Source organism: Polypterus senegalus, chromosome 13, assembly GCF_016835505.1.
Source record: "Polypterus senegalus isolate Bchr_013 chromosome 13, ASM1683550v1, whole genome shotgun sequence".
NCBI classification, from domain to species: domain Eukaryota; kingdom Metazoa; phylum Chordata; class Cladistia; order Polypteriformes; family Polypteridae; genus Polypterus; species Polypterus senegalus.
In genome coordinates, this window is record NC_053166.1 from 44,880,885 (window position 1) to 44,895,048 (window position 14,164).

At 37.3% G+C, this 14,164-nt stretch overlaps 1 protein-coding gene across 1 annotated transcript in view; it reads left to right on the forward strand.

The window, feature by feature from the left end:
• LOC120542818 (PRELI domain-containing protein 2-like) overlaps nt 1–14,164 on the forward strand; it is a 54,624-nt gene that overhangs the window by 20,401 nt on the left and 20,059 nt on the right. The gene's annotated exons all lie outside the window — the stretch shown is intronic.

Here is a 14,164-nt window from a genome sequence, read left to right on the forward strand (position 1 = left end):
CCAACTGACCTACCTGCCCATCGTAATAAACAGAATTTCATAACATGCCTTATAATACCACGTGGATTTCATTAGATATTTTGTTGAACATTACAATTAAACATTTTAGTAGACCATTGGTCTATTAATAATGTTAATATTACTAGCCTGACAGGAATTTGTCTAGCCTCAACCTAGCAGATTAGCAACAGTTTTACATCCTGTCAAACTCACTACAACCCCTTTAATTCAATTGAGTGTAATGGGGCCCAGAACTCATCTTGGCGGAACTGGATGCAAGGCAGTAATTAGAACATTGCAAGATACACTCTCAAACATACCTAGAAGAGGTTGATTTAGAGTTTCCCATTAACCAAAGATGGTGGAAAGAAAACCCAAATAAACTGAGGAAAATGTGTGAATATTTGCTGAAAGCACACTTCAAACAGGCAGTAGTCTGAACCAAGTAGTTAAATTAATTGTGAGTTAGATAAACTACTCTAGTAATTTTCAGTAAGGCCTGTTTTCTAGTATAGGTAAATTACAGCCACTGTGGTATATCATGAATAGTTAATCTAGTTGATATTATATTCAGAACACTTAATACAAAATTAATAATTTAATTAAAACTGCAGAAAAAAAGAAAATGTTATCTAAAACATGACATGAAGACAGTTTTTAGTTAATATCAGAAGAGAAAGCATTCTGTTCAGCTTTTGACAGGATTAATGCTTTAGTTGTTTATTATACACTGGGGAGTCATTCAGGAAAGCAATGTGACATTAATAGCTACTTTAATTAGTGTCCGAAATTGCCCAAAACTAATATTCAGCAGTTATAGACATTTAGAATATTTTTGCATTATATTATAGTTATGTTACAGTATTTTTCCATATCAATATCCAAAGGATATTTTAGTATCACATTTCGAAAAAAAATATTTTGTGTGTTGACTAACTTGGTTAGTAGGGGTGCAGAAGCTGTGAAGAATGCTGCTGTTCTGCCTTTTTTTAAAGGATGCAGAGTAATGAAATATTGTTTCTCAAAGAAAATCACTCAAGTACAAACAGTCGTCAGTTTCAGTTTTTTTTCAATATTGTCATCTGGGCATTTCAGGCTAGGTTGTGATATTTGATGCTTGTTTTTCTCTAAACTTTACCTGCTGTCCTTTCAAATCTTTTAGGTGAACCAATGTCTTTTGTCTTTCTTCCTTAAAAGCTCTCAACGTTTCCTGCTATGTAGAAATTCTAGCATATAAAATCAAACATTATACTAAATTATTTTATCTTATTACCATTTTTCATTTTAACTGTTCATCAAAAACCATTTAACTGTTATTTGTGGCTATATGCATATGAAATATCTGCCAGAACCTAGATAAAAGGGTTAAAAATAATTGTTAAATGTCAGAGTTACTTTTGTATTTATTGCCGTAATTTAAGAAAAAGGTAAATGAGTCAGAAAGGAAACTGTTAAGGGTAGTTGGTAGATACATCTTTATATGATATATGCTGATGACAGGTGTAGCATGGTAATGCAGTAGTAGCACTGCTGTCTCACAGTTCTCGCGGTTTGTGCCCAGAACACTCCCTGCATGGATTTTGCAAGTTCACTTGTGAGGGTGGGTTTCCTTTGAGTGTTCTGGTCTTTCTTCACAATCCAAAGATATTCAGGCTATGTGAATTGGTATTGCTAATTTGGCTGTAGTGAGTGTTTGTGTGTGTCAGCGATGGCCTGACACACTCTCCATGTGTTGTTCTTGCTTTGTGACCAATGACTGCTGTGATGGGATTCATCTTTTTCGTGACTCTTCCCTGAAGAAGTGGGTTAGGAAGATAAATAGATGGATGATGTTGGCAACAGGAGAGTACACTGCTGTGGTGCAGATACATACATGAAATAAGGTCAAGGAAAATCAAGAAAATTTTGTCTTTATTAATAAAACAAAAATAAAACAGAAAGGGGAGGACTTTTAAGTATGAAAAACAAAGCAAATTATCTACTTCCTCATAAAACCACCCTAAATAAACTTTAACTCCTGTATCTGTTTTAATGATTTTTTCATGAATCCCGTTTTTACTGAGTGCCTCTTTGAATTTCTCTTTATAGAAAATGTATGCCATACTGTCAGAGAGATTTTAGAAGGATGAGCATGCCTTAAAAGATTGACTACTATCTCAAGCTTTACCATGTGCATAGTAGTACTATGGTTGTAGTTCATTTGAAACTTGATGCCTTAGACATGGTCAAGTGATGTGTAATGACAAATTCACTTTAATGCTTAGGGTCTCTGTAATGGGCCAAAGATACTGGCTAAAGCTCAAGTAAATGAGGCTTAAATGTTTGATTAAAAAAAACTAATGAAGTAGTTGCAATAAGTATTCCTTTAACTGGGTTGTGTTGTCTAGGTGGTACAATAAGTTCCTTTTTTTTGGTTGGTATAAGAAATGCGGTTGCAATATTTGACTTTAAAAAATTTTAGTTTGTTAGGCACCAGAAAATTCTTTTCAATATTATAACACAAAGAATAATTTTGTTTTTATTTTTTTGGAGAGGTGTTGGTGGTCTATATTTAGGAAACAGATATGTCATCTGTGATGGAGTTACTTGTGGGTTGCTGTATGAAGGGAATTAGCATAATCGGATTCCTTAAATAAGAAGAATGGCACAGTTTATTAAAAAAAGATGGGCTATGCATAAGGGAGTAGCCATTTGCCGCATGGTTGAGCTGCTGTCCTCTGAAGACATGTTCAATATGCATTTTGTGCAAACTGATTGAGGCGGTAGATGGTGAAGATTCGTGCAGTACAAATGATGTTTCCTTTTAGGTTAGGTACCAATCTCTTCAAGTATGGTTTCTGGTTCATTACTGCTGTTGGGGATTCTAATGGTTTGACATAATCTAATCACTATTAAGAATGATGTTACTCCATTCAGACAGGGACTCTGCATCATCACTCCCTCATTATTTATCAAAGTGAGTAGTCTGAATGCATCTCCAAAGCAAAGTAATCTGTATGTTACCATGTGTTATCTTGTGGTGTAGAAATCCATACTACCTAGAAAGAGAGAGACCATTTTTTGAGAATGCATCCAGGTGGGCATTGTATAATAATTAGCTAACTTGTTTTATTTTACCTTTATGTTTGGTTTGATAAAATACTAATAATAATAAACTCAGCAGAGGTAAATTGCTTGAATGAAAGTGAAATAAAAAAAAAAAAAATCAGACTTACACCATTAGAAGGGTTTTCCATCCAACCTTACCAACTGTGTCCCACTGTAGATGAAAATGTGTGTACAGTGAAAGCACAAGCACATTTTTAGTAATAAATCAATGTAATAACATGAAAAACATAACTGTGTTTTTTCCTCTTATCTGAACTCATTTGGCTTTAAAATACTAATAAATCATACAAGGAAAATGGCCATGTGAGGGTGCTGGTGTTCTGCATTAGGCAGCATTAACAAATGAGCTAAGCTACAGTATATTGACTGTGTTGTTCAGATGTATTATTATGTTTAAATAGAATAGTGAAATTCTTACTTGCCCAAGTTCAGTCACAATACCTCATGAAACACAAGTTCACTCTCTTTGTTGTTTTTCTACTACAAATTGTTGTATGTTTGAGGTCTTTATGACAGTGTAACAAGTCACCTCTGATCTCCTATGCAAAACTTTGTGGCCGTTCCCATTAATCTATGACACAGAAAATCCAGTGTGAGACCAACATGACTTTGCTTTGTAGCCCGGTATCTTCATAGTGTCATTATTTTACAGTGGAAAACATACAGCATTTATTATTTAGTATACCTACACAACATATATCTCAGAGATACTAAGGTTTCAGTTTCTAAGTTCGTTTAAAATTCTACCAGAGTATACTCACATTGGATGCATCATAATTAGCTACTAAGGCTGTAGACGGGATCATTTTTTAGCAACATGATCAATGCTTACAGTATACAGTAGAACCTGATTATCTGAGATAAATGTGGACCGATGCTACTGTGGATAACTGAATTCTCGGATAAAATGGGTGTCTGCTTCCATTTTGGATTAAAAATTATGGATATAAAAATCTTGCCAATATACACGGTACAATATCAGTTTTAAGTCTCTTTTCATACCTTTGTGAAATCAATGTTTTATAGAAAAACAAAGAATAAAACACATTCACACCTTTTTGTGGTACGCTATTTATTATACATCTAATATGTACAGCAGTTTTAAGAATAAAAAATGGTATTGTAGTTACATTTTAATATGAATGGTTTGTCTCCATTAAAGTTAAAAATAAAATGTCAGAAGGTAACAAACAAGGTTAAACAAGGTTAAAAGTAATAGTATTTACAGTTCGGTCCATAAGTATTTGGATTTTTGATGCAATTTTTGTACTTTTCTGTATCTATACCACCACAGTGGTTCTGAAATTAAGCAATCAAGATGTGACAAAAGTATAGACTTTCAGCTTTAATTTAAGGGGTTTAACAAAGATATTGCATTCTGCTTTGAGAAATTGCAGCCATTTTTCACAAAGGCCCTGTATTTTTAGAGGCTCAAAATGAATTGAGCAAAGTAATATAAAATATGTGTAATGTTTTAATACTTGGATGAAAATCATTTGCAGCCAATGACTGTGTGAAGTCTGGACATGGACATTATTAAATTGTCGAGTTTCCTCCCTTGAGATGCTTTGCCATTCCATTATTGCTTCCACCTCCAGTAGCTGCTTGTTTGTTGGTGTTTCTGCCTTCAGTTTTGTCATCAGTAACTTAAAAGCAAGCTCTTGAGTTGCGATCAGGTGACTGACTTGGCCACTGAAGAATATCACATTTCTTTACCTTGAGAAACTCTTGGGTTGCTTTAACTATATATTTTGGTTCATTATCTATTTGTACTGTAAAGTGCATTCCAATCAGTTTTGCAGCATTTGGTTGAATCTGAGGAGATAGTATAGCCATATACACTAAGAATTCATCCTGCTACTTTTGTCAGCAGTCACATCATCAATAAATACCAGTAACCCAGTTCCATTGGCAGCCATGTGTGCCCATGCCATAACACTGCCTCTGCCATGTTTGACAGACAATGCAGTATGCTTTGGATCATGAGCAGTCTCTTTCTTTCTTTATACTTTTCTCTTCCAATCATCTGTCCAAAGATCCTTATTCCAGAACTGGGCAGGGTTTTTAAGATGTTTAAGTGTAATCTGGCCTTCCTGTTCTACAGTGTTACCAGTAGTTTGCATCTAGAAGTAAACCGTCTGTATTTATACTCATGTACATGTCCCTTGGTTGCAGACTTTGATGCTTACATCCTCAAGGGTGCTCGTGACCTGGCTAGATGTTGTGAAGTGATTTTTCTTCTGCAAGGAATGAATTCTGCGATCATTCACTTTAGTTGTCTTACATGGTCTCTCAGGCCTTTTGGCATTGCTGAGCTCACCAGTGCATTTCTTCTTTTTGAAGAATGTAACAGATTGTTAATTTGGGTACTCCTAAAGTTTTAGGTATCTCTCTGATAGCTTTATTTTGTTTTTTCAGTCAAATGATGGTCTCCTTCACTTGCATTGACACCTCTTTGGATCTCATGTTGAGTTCCAGTGAACAATTACCAAATGCAAGTTCAGTGCTTTGAATCAACTCCAGACATTTTATCTACCTAATTTGTCATGGAATAATGAGGGAATGGGCCACACCTGGCTATGAAACTCCTTGTCAGTCACATGTCCAATTACTTTTGAGCCTCTGAAAAATGGCTATAATTTCTGAAACCTTAATGCAATAATGCATTCAAATTGAAATTTTATGTCTTTGTCACATATTGATTGTTTAATTTGAAATCCATTTGTGGTGGTATACAGTGTGTACAGGCACCAAATAACACAGTCCCTTCTTTTCTTCTGGCCTGTTTTTGTCTCTGTTTCCAGTCCCCCTCCAGCAAGCTTTGTACACCTCCTCCTGACCAAGGTGGCTCCTTTTATAGTGCACCAGGAAGTGCTCCAGGTGTTCCATTGACCTTCTACTGGCAGCACTTCCAGGTGTGGTGGAAACGGTGCCACAAAGGGCTCAGCCGTACCTGAAACACTCCCTGGTGGCGCCCATGGAGCCCAACAGGGCTGCTCCAAACTCCAACTCCTAGTGTGCCCTGCAGGGATATGTGGTGCTGTAGCAACCCAGGAGGGCTGTCCTCTAGCATCTCAGGGAAGATAATGCCCTAAACGTGTGGTCTCCCTCAGTCCTTCCACCCAGCTGGCACCCTGGCTAGATAATGGCCCTGGCTATCTATCACAACAAAGAGAAAAATTGCAAAAATTGCATTAATGTCCAAATACATATGGACCTAAATGTATGTGTTTGGTACAATATTCATGGCAAAGCTTTTATGAAGTATAAAAAAGTAGTGTATGGTTGCCTTGGATGATGTGGAACCTCTGTTAAATGGAGCACAGATCATCAGATTTCTACTGTATTTGTAACCCATGTGATGAACATAATGGCTGGACTGGCATCCCGATGGAGAAGAAGGATCGGTTACCCAGCCAGGAGGCCCACATAATTGCCGGTGAATGGGCATCCCAGCAGGGATGGTTAGTGATCCCTTTCCCAGCCAGGGCATTATTATGGAAGAACAGGAGGACTCTGCCTCCCAGAGCCACCTGTTCCCTCAGTACACTGCATGGCAGCATCCCTTTGGCGTAGCTCACATTTGGACACCTGTAGGGCTGCATGGGAGTTGTTTTTCTAGAGTGCAGCCATTGTGAGGTACTTTAGGACCATTAGAGGATGTTGTTGGGAGGAGGCACCCCAGCTGGATTGAGTTTCCATCTGACCCAGATGTGCTTCCTCACTACAGTACTGATGCACCAGAAGAACTCCTAGGTACAGGTCCAAAGGAGCCCTCCATCTCACCCAGGCATGTTGGAGTTGAGGAGAATAGAGAAAAAAATGGAAAGGAAAGAAAATTATTTGTCCTTGTGAATTGCAGAAGAAATCTGTGATAAGGTATTTTATGTAGTTAAAATTGTTTATTTGAACCCTTGACTGTCTTTGATCTGAAAGTGTGTAAAATTTGGGGGTTCTGGTATACCCCTTACAGGCTACACCCACTTTAACAACTAAGCAACTGGTGAACACACTGTTAAAATGACTGCAAGTGTGGCAGCAAGATATAACCAGAAACTGACAGGGCACTTAATAACCAGAACATAATCACAAAATTGATGCGGCAGTCCATTCACATAACTAAAATATTGGCAAAGTAAAACTAGAATGTAATGTAAATCACTAGACAACAGTATGTCTATTATTTTAGGCAAACAAATTAACTGAACATTAATATATGCACACATCTATGAAATAAATAATATTATAATTGGATATGGAGTAAGTGCAACATATGTTAGAGAGACTGATCAATCTTAGATTACATGTATATAGGGGAACGGTCATTGTCTGAGCTCCCCAAGACGTGGGGACTATTTACATGTGCATACCCTGCATTACCCAGGACCATTTACAGCATTTGTCTGTCTTGTAAAAAATTCCATCCATTCCTTCACCCATTTTCAAGCAAACATAATTCAGTTTAAGACTGCAGTGATAAGCAGGCTTTCCCACAAATGTCATGGTTAAGTAAGGTAATAATGCTGAACCAGACTTGAGTTTATCACCTAAACATTCAAGTGCTATATAAATGTAAAGGACATTAATATTTTTATTCATGCAGAGCTAGTTTATAGATGTAAATAATGATAATATGTAACCTGTTTGAGATTTGAAAAAAAAATGGAGTATTCCAATCAGGGAAACTGGGAGAAAAGAACATTTACAAAGTAGACATTTGATCGGGCTTGGAACTCTGAAGGGAGACAGCAGCACTATGGGTAACTCATACTAATTTAATAAATGCTTGTGAAAGACACTTCAGGGGTGGATGTAGCAGACTAGAGCAGTGTTAAAAACATTAAAACATAGCCACTTGTTGTCTAGCAAGGTGAGGGGTGGCTAAGAAATTGTTACTGAGCTAGAGTTTTGTGTGAATTATTATTGACACTTAAGCAAAGTTAATAAATTTAATGTTTAATAGAATGACATATCAAGCTGTTAGACATATTTCAATGCCCGTGTCTTTTCTGATCATGACGTTCTGTGTTAATTATATGTAGATTTAAGCCATTCTTTAAAAAACAATGCTGTTACCCAAACAAATCTCTTTGCCTGTTATTTAAATTTCCAGATTCACTATACAATGTACTTCTGTAGTTAAACCCCTTCTTAAGAAACATAATCTTGACCCCTCTGCTCTTGAAAATTTTAGACCCATCTCTAACCTGCCTTTCTTAAGTAAAGTTCTACAGAAGGCAGCCATTATGCAGTTAAATGACCACCTAAATAAACATGCTATTCTTGATAAATTTCAGTCGGGTTTTAGAACAAATCACAGCACAGAAACTGCACTCGTTAAAGTAGTAAATGATTTGCGGGTGAATGCAGACAGAGGCCATTTATCTGTTCTCATCCTCTTAGATCTGAGTGCTGCATTTGACACCATTGATCACAACATTCTTAGAAATCGCCTTAGTCAATGGGTGGGCCTCTCTGGCACAGTCTTAAATTGGTTTGAATCCTACCTGACAGGGAGAAAATTTTTTGTTAGTTGTGGTAATTACAACTCGAAGACACATGATATCCAATATGGTGTTCCACAAGGCTCTATCCTGGGTCCGCTGTTATTCTCAATCTACATGCTTCCGTTAGGTCAGATTAACTCAGGGCACAACGTGAGCTACCACAGTTATGCTGATGACACACAGCTGTACTTATCAATAGCACCTGATGACCCCGATTCTATTGATTCACTAACACAATGTCTGACTAGTATCTCAGAATGGATGAATAGTAAATTTCTCAAGTTAAATAAAGAGAAAACTGAAATCTTAGTGATTAGCAATAATGGATACAATGAGGCTATTAGAAATAAACTGGATACATTAGGATTAAAAGTCAAGACGGAGGTAAAAAGCTTAGGGGAAATTGTTGACTGTAATCTGAATTTTAAATCGCATATTAATCAGATCATTAGGACAGCATTTTTTCACTTAAGAAACATAAGTAAAGTTAGATCTCTTATATCACTGAAAGATGCTGAGAAATTAGTTCACGCATTTGTTTTCAGTCGACTAGATTACTGTAACGCACTCCTCTCAGGACTACCCAAAAAAAACATAAATCGTTTGAAATTAGTGCAGAATGCAGCTGCTAGAATCCAATAGGAATTCACCAGGCTAATACAGTAGAGCACTTTAAAACACTGCTGAAAACATATTACTTTAACATATCCTTCTGCTGATACCAGCATAGGTGAGACATCCCCACCCACAATTACAACAGCCCAGGTGAGCAGAGAGCTGAAAAGACTTTGTGCCAGCAAAGCAGCGGGTCCAGATGGTGTATCGCCACGATTGCTGAAGACCTGTGCGTTGGAACTGGGGAGTCCTCTACAGCGCATCTTCAACCTGAGCCTGGAACAGGGGAGAGTCCCGAGGCTTTGGAAAACATCTTGTATCACTCCTGTCCCAAAGGTATCACGTCCTAGTGAGCTGAATGACTTCCGCCTGTTGCTCTGACGTCACATCTGATGAAGACCATGGGCGGCTGCTGCTTCACCACCTGAGGCCACAGGTCCGTCACGCCCTAGACCCTCTGCAGTTTCGCATACCAGGAGAAGGTGGGAGCGGAGGATGCCATCATCTATATGCTTCATCGATCCCTCTCCCACCTGGACAGAGGCAGTGGTGCTGTAAGAATTATGTTTTTGGACTTCTCTAGCGCCTTCAACACCATCCAACCTCTGCTCCTTAGGGATAAGCTGACTGAGATGGGAGTAGATTCACACCTTGTGGCATGGATTGTGGACTATCTTACAGACAGACCTCAATATGTGCGTCTTGGGAACTGCAGGTCTGACATCGTGTGCAGCAATACAGGGGCCGCAGGGGACTGTACTTTCTCCGGTCCTGTTCAGTCTATATACATAAGACTTCCAATATGACTCGGAGTCCTGCCACGTGCAAAAGTTCGCTGATGACACTGCTATTGTGGGCTGCATCAGGAGTGGGCAGGAGGAGGAGTACAGAAAGTTAATCAAAGACTTTGTTAAATGGTGCGACTCAAACCACTTACACCTTAACACCAGCAAGGCCAAGGAGCTGGTGGTGGATTTTATGAGGCCCAGGCCCCTCATGGACCCTGTGATCATCAGAGGTGACTGTGTGCAGAGGGTGCATACCTATAAATATCTGGGAGTGCAGCTGGATGACAAATTGGACTGGACTGCCAATACTGATGCTCTATGTAAGAAAGCTCAGAGCAGAATATACTTTCTGAGAAGGTTGGCATCCTTCAACATCTGCAGTAAGATGCTGCAAATGTTCTACCAGACGGTTGTGGCGAGTACCCTCTTTTACGCGGTGGTGTGCTGGGGTGGCAGCATAAAGATGAAAGATGCCTCACGCCTGGACAAACTTGTTAAGAAGGCAGGCTCCATTGTAGGATTAAAGTTGGACAGTTTAACATCTGTGGCAGAGCGACGGGCACTAAGCAAACTCCTGTCAATCATGAAGAACCCACTGCATCCACTTAACAGTGTCATCTCCAGACAGAGGAGTAGCTTCAGTGACAGACTTTTGTCACTGTCCTGTTCCACTGACAGACTAAAGAGATCGTTCCTCCCCCACACTATGCGACTCTTCAATTCCACCCGGGGGAGTAAATGCGAACATTAATTTTATTTTAATTCTTTTCATTTTTATTACTATTTAATTTAATATTGTTTCTTTGTATCAGTATACTGCTGCTGGATTATGTGAATTTCCCCTTGGGATTAATAAAGTATCTATCTATCTATCTATCTATCTATCTATCTATCTATCTATCTATCTATCTATCTATCTATCTATCTATCTATCTATCTATCTATCTATCTATCTATCTATCTATCTATCTATCTATCTATCTATCTATCTATCTATCTATCTATCTATCTATCTATCTATCTATCTATCACTTCAATTTATCTTAATTTAACTTAATCCTGATACTCTATATGTTTAACTTCCTCATAATAACTATTCATGGTGGCTCTAAAATACGTACTGACTCCTACTCTCTTTTCTGTTTCTTTTTCCGGTTTCTTTGTGGTGGTGGCCTGCGCCACCTCCACCTACTCAAAGCTTCATGATGCTCCAACAATGATGGATGGATTAAAAGGCAGAATTCTACGTGACCATCTTCATCAAGCCCTTCCGTGATAACCCTAAATCCAAAGAGGACTGTTTCATGTATGTTAGGTAGAATGCCCAGAGGGGACTGGATGTCTCATGGTCTGGAATCCCTACAGATTTTATTTTTTCTCCAGCTGTCTGGAGTTTTTTTGTTTTTTCTGTCCCCCCTGGCCATTGAACCTTACTTTTATTCGATGTTAATTAATGTTGATTTATTTTGTTTTCTTATTGTGTCTTTTATTTTTCTATTCTTTATTATGTAAAGCACTTTGAGCTACTGTTTGTATGAAAATTTGCTATATAAATAAATGTTGTTGTTGTTGTTCTTCTTCTGTGAAAATGCATCAGACAAAATAGTAGAACAGTAAAAAACAGAAATTTGAGTACTATCTTATTTTATCAAAGCATGCATTAGCTTCTAGTGAGTAGTAATGTATTTTAAGTTGAGTTCAGAAAGCAATTTAGTAATGCTATGAGTATGGACTACTCATACTCTGTCTTATTGCTGTTGACTCTGAAAGAGCGACTTAACATGGTTGATAATGTCATCATTGTTTTAATGTCCTCTGATTCACTCCTTTGTGATTACTAGTGTGCAATTGTTAACCTGCTCATTATCTGGAAGCATCTTTCTCTTTGACTAAATACACATTACCCTAATGAAAGCTCTACTAGTTTTCTGGGTAGTGGTACAAATCTGTATAGAAGACGTATATAATGATTTTAATGGTTTGGCTTACTCATTTCTGGCATAATTTTAGGGTGAATAATATTTATATTGTATTCACACAAGTGGCATTTGGTGACTGTAAGATCAGTTACCATTGTGTTGCAAATTTAGGAACATTTTAGTATGTGGCAGTTTTGGTAAAATTTAGACATAGTTTGTCCTTCAGGAATTGAATAATTGATTATCAGTATTGCCTTACTGATGTTAATCTTTCATACTTGAAGTGCTAATTTGTGTTTGTTATTCCAGAGTAGCAGCTAGTGGGAAATATGCAGATATACAGCAGATGTTTTTCATTCTTCCAATAGATGTCTCTCCTGTGCTTTCCTGTACTGATAAAATAAAAATGTGTCATCTGGCTTCTGTTTCAATGAGACGGATTATGGTGTGAGACCACATGGTAGGGTGCTGCGGGATGTTTCTTGAGTACTTTTGGTTTACACTGGTAAAAGTTATAATGCAAAGTGAAACTGTATGTTTGCAACTCCAGTCTAGAGAGGTAGAAACAAATGGATCATCTCCAGATGTAAACACAAGGGTAGGAGATACTTGCTGTCCAAGAGTATCAGTCTCAAAGTCAGGAGTGTCTAGCTGTTTCTTGTCCCTTGCATACCTAGCCTATGAATTTGGGAGCTGATGGTACATTTTTGGTGGTACATTGCACATAGTACCCCCAGGGCCTGTGGCTAAACCCATCACCTGAAAGGTTCAAAGCCTACTAGTAGGTTATAGAGTTATGAGGGCAGGCACCTGCAACATGGAATTTTTTACAGTTTGTTGCCTCTCCAGTGGAACAGTTGGAGACCTTCCTTTCCCTTTGGGTTAAACTTCTGGACAATTAGGTACAAATACAATTAGTAAAGGTATAGCAAAGACTGTTTTATTTAATTAGCTTTCAGCTTCACTTTTGTCATTGGCATAGGCATTTAGAGTTTTGGTGTGGCTTTCTACTGTACTGTCTCTATAATTTGGGGTCCTAACCATTAGACCCAAGTTTAGGTAACTGAACCACAGTTGTTTTCAGAAACATAATACAGTAGTATGATTTATTGATAGTCTTGATCTAGTGCTAAAGGTGTTAAAACTAGAGCTGCGTATTTGCAGATGAATATAAAATTATAGCAATAACAGAAAAATGGCTACATGTAAGAGATGACAGAAAAAGAATGTAAGTTGATATCAATCTTTTGTTAATAAAATGTAAGGTTGAAAGGTAAGGTGATTACACAAAAATTAACTGGTAAACTGTTTCAAATGAAAGCTGAGCTAATCTAGTTTAGCATAATAATTTGCAACAGCATTGGCACTGTATACTGACAGGGCAGAAAGCTGTTCCAGTAAACATCTCTAATAATGATGTCAAAATAAATTATTTAGATTGGGATGTTATAGACATAGGTAACTTTGGTACCAGAACATCTGACTCTAATATGTAGTGGAGTACAAAAACAAAGAATTCTTGTGACTTAGTTAATTAGTTGTTCCTATTTTTAAAGTAGAGTTCGTGGAAGTATTTGACAGAAAGCAGAGGCATTAATATTGTGTAATAACTAAGGCAAAATTCAAAATACAAAGGTTACGCACATGTTAGTATCCAGTAGTCACAACATACATTTTGAAATCTTTTGGCACAGCGAATTGAGAAAACAATTTCTTTTTAGAGCTTAATTATTAAAAGATGCAATAAAACCCTTAAGACATGAACTGGAATAAACTGCAATGCAGTACAGTGTTACACCAAAAATTAAGAATACTTGGTTAACTACTGTATCATATCAAAATTAGTAGGAGATTAAAAAAATATGATCTAACAAAGGAAGCAGGTGTACAAGTATACAAAGAATAAAAAGAGCATTAAGCAAAGTATGTATGAACACAGAAGAGGATTTTGTAAAAGAGAAAAACTATTAGAAATATCAAAACACAGCCAGAGAAGAGTGTTTTTAATAACATAAATCAACCCTTTAGCGTTTTACACAATTTTAGCACTACTGGGCAAATATGTCCACCCAAATATAGCACCAGGCCTGTACAAGGAAAGTGCTTTGTTTATATCTTCCCAATATTAATTTAACAAGTCTTCTTTTGTTGTTATTACTGGCATAAATATTGTTATTCAGGGTTCAAAAAGAGCTCAAGATCGCCCAGTATCTTGCCCAATTTTTAT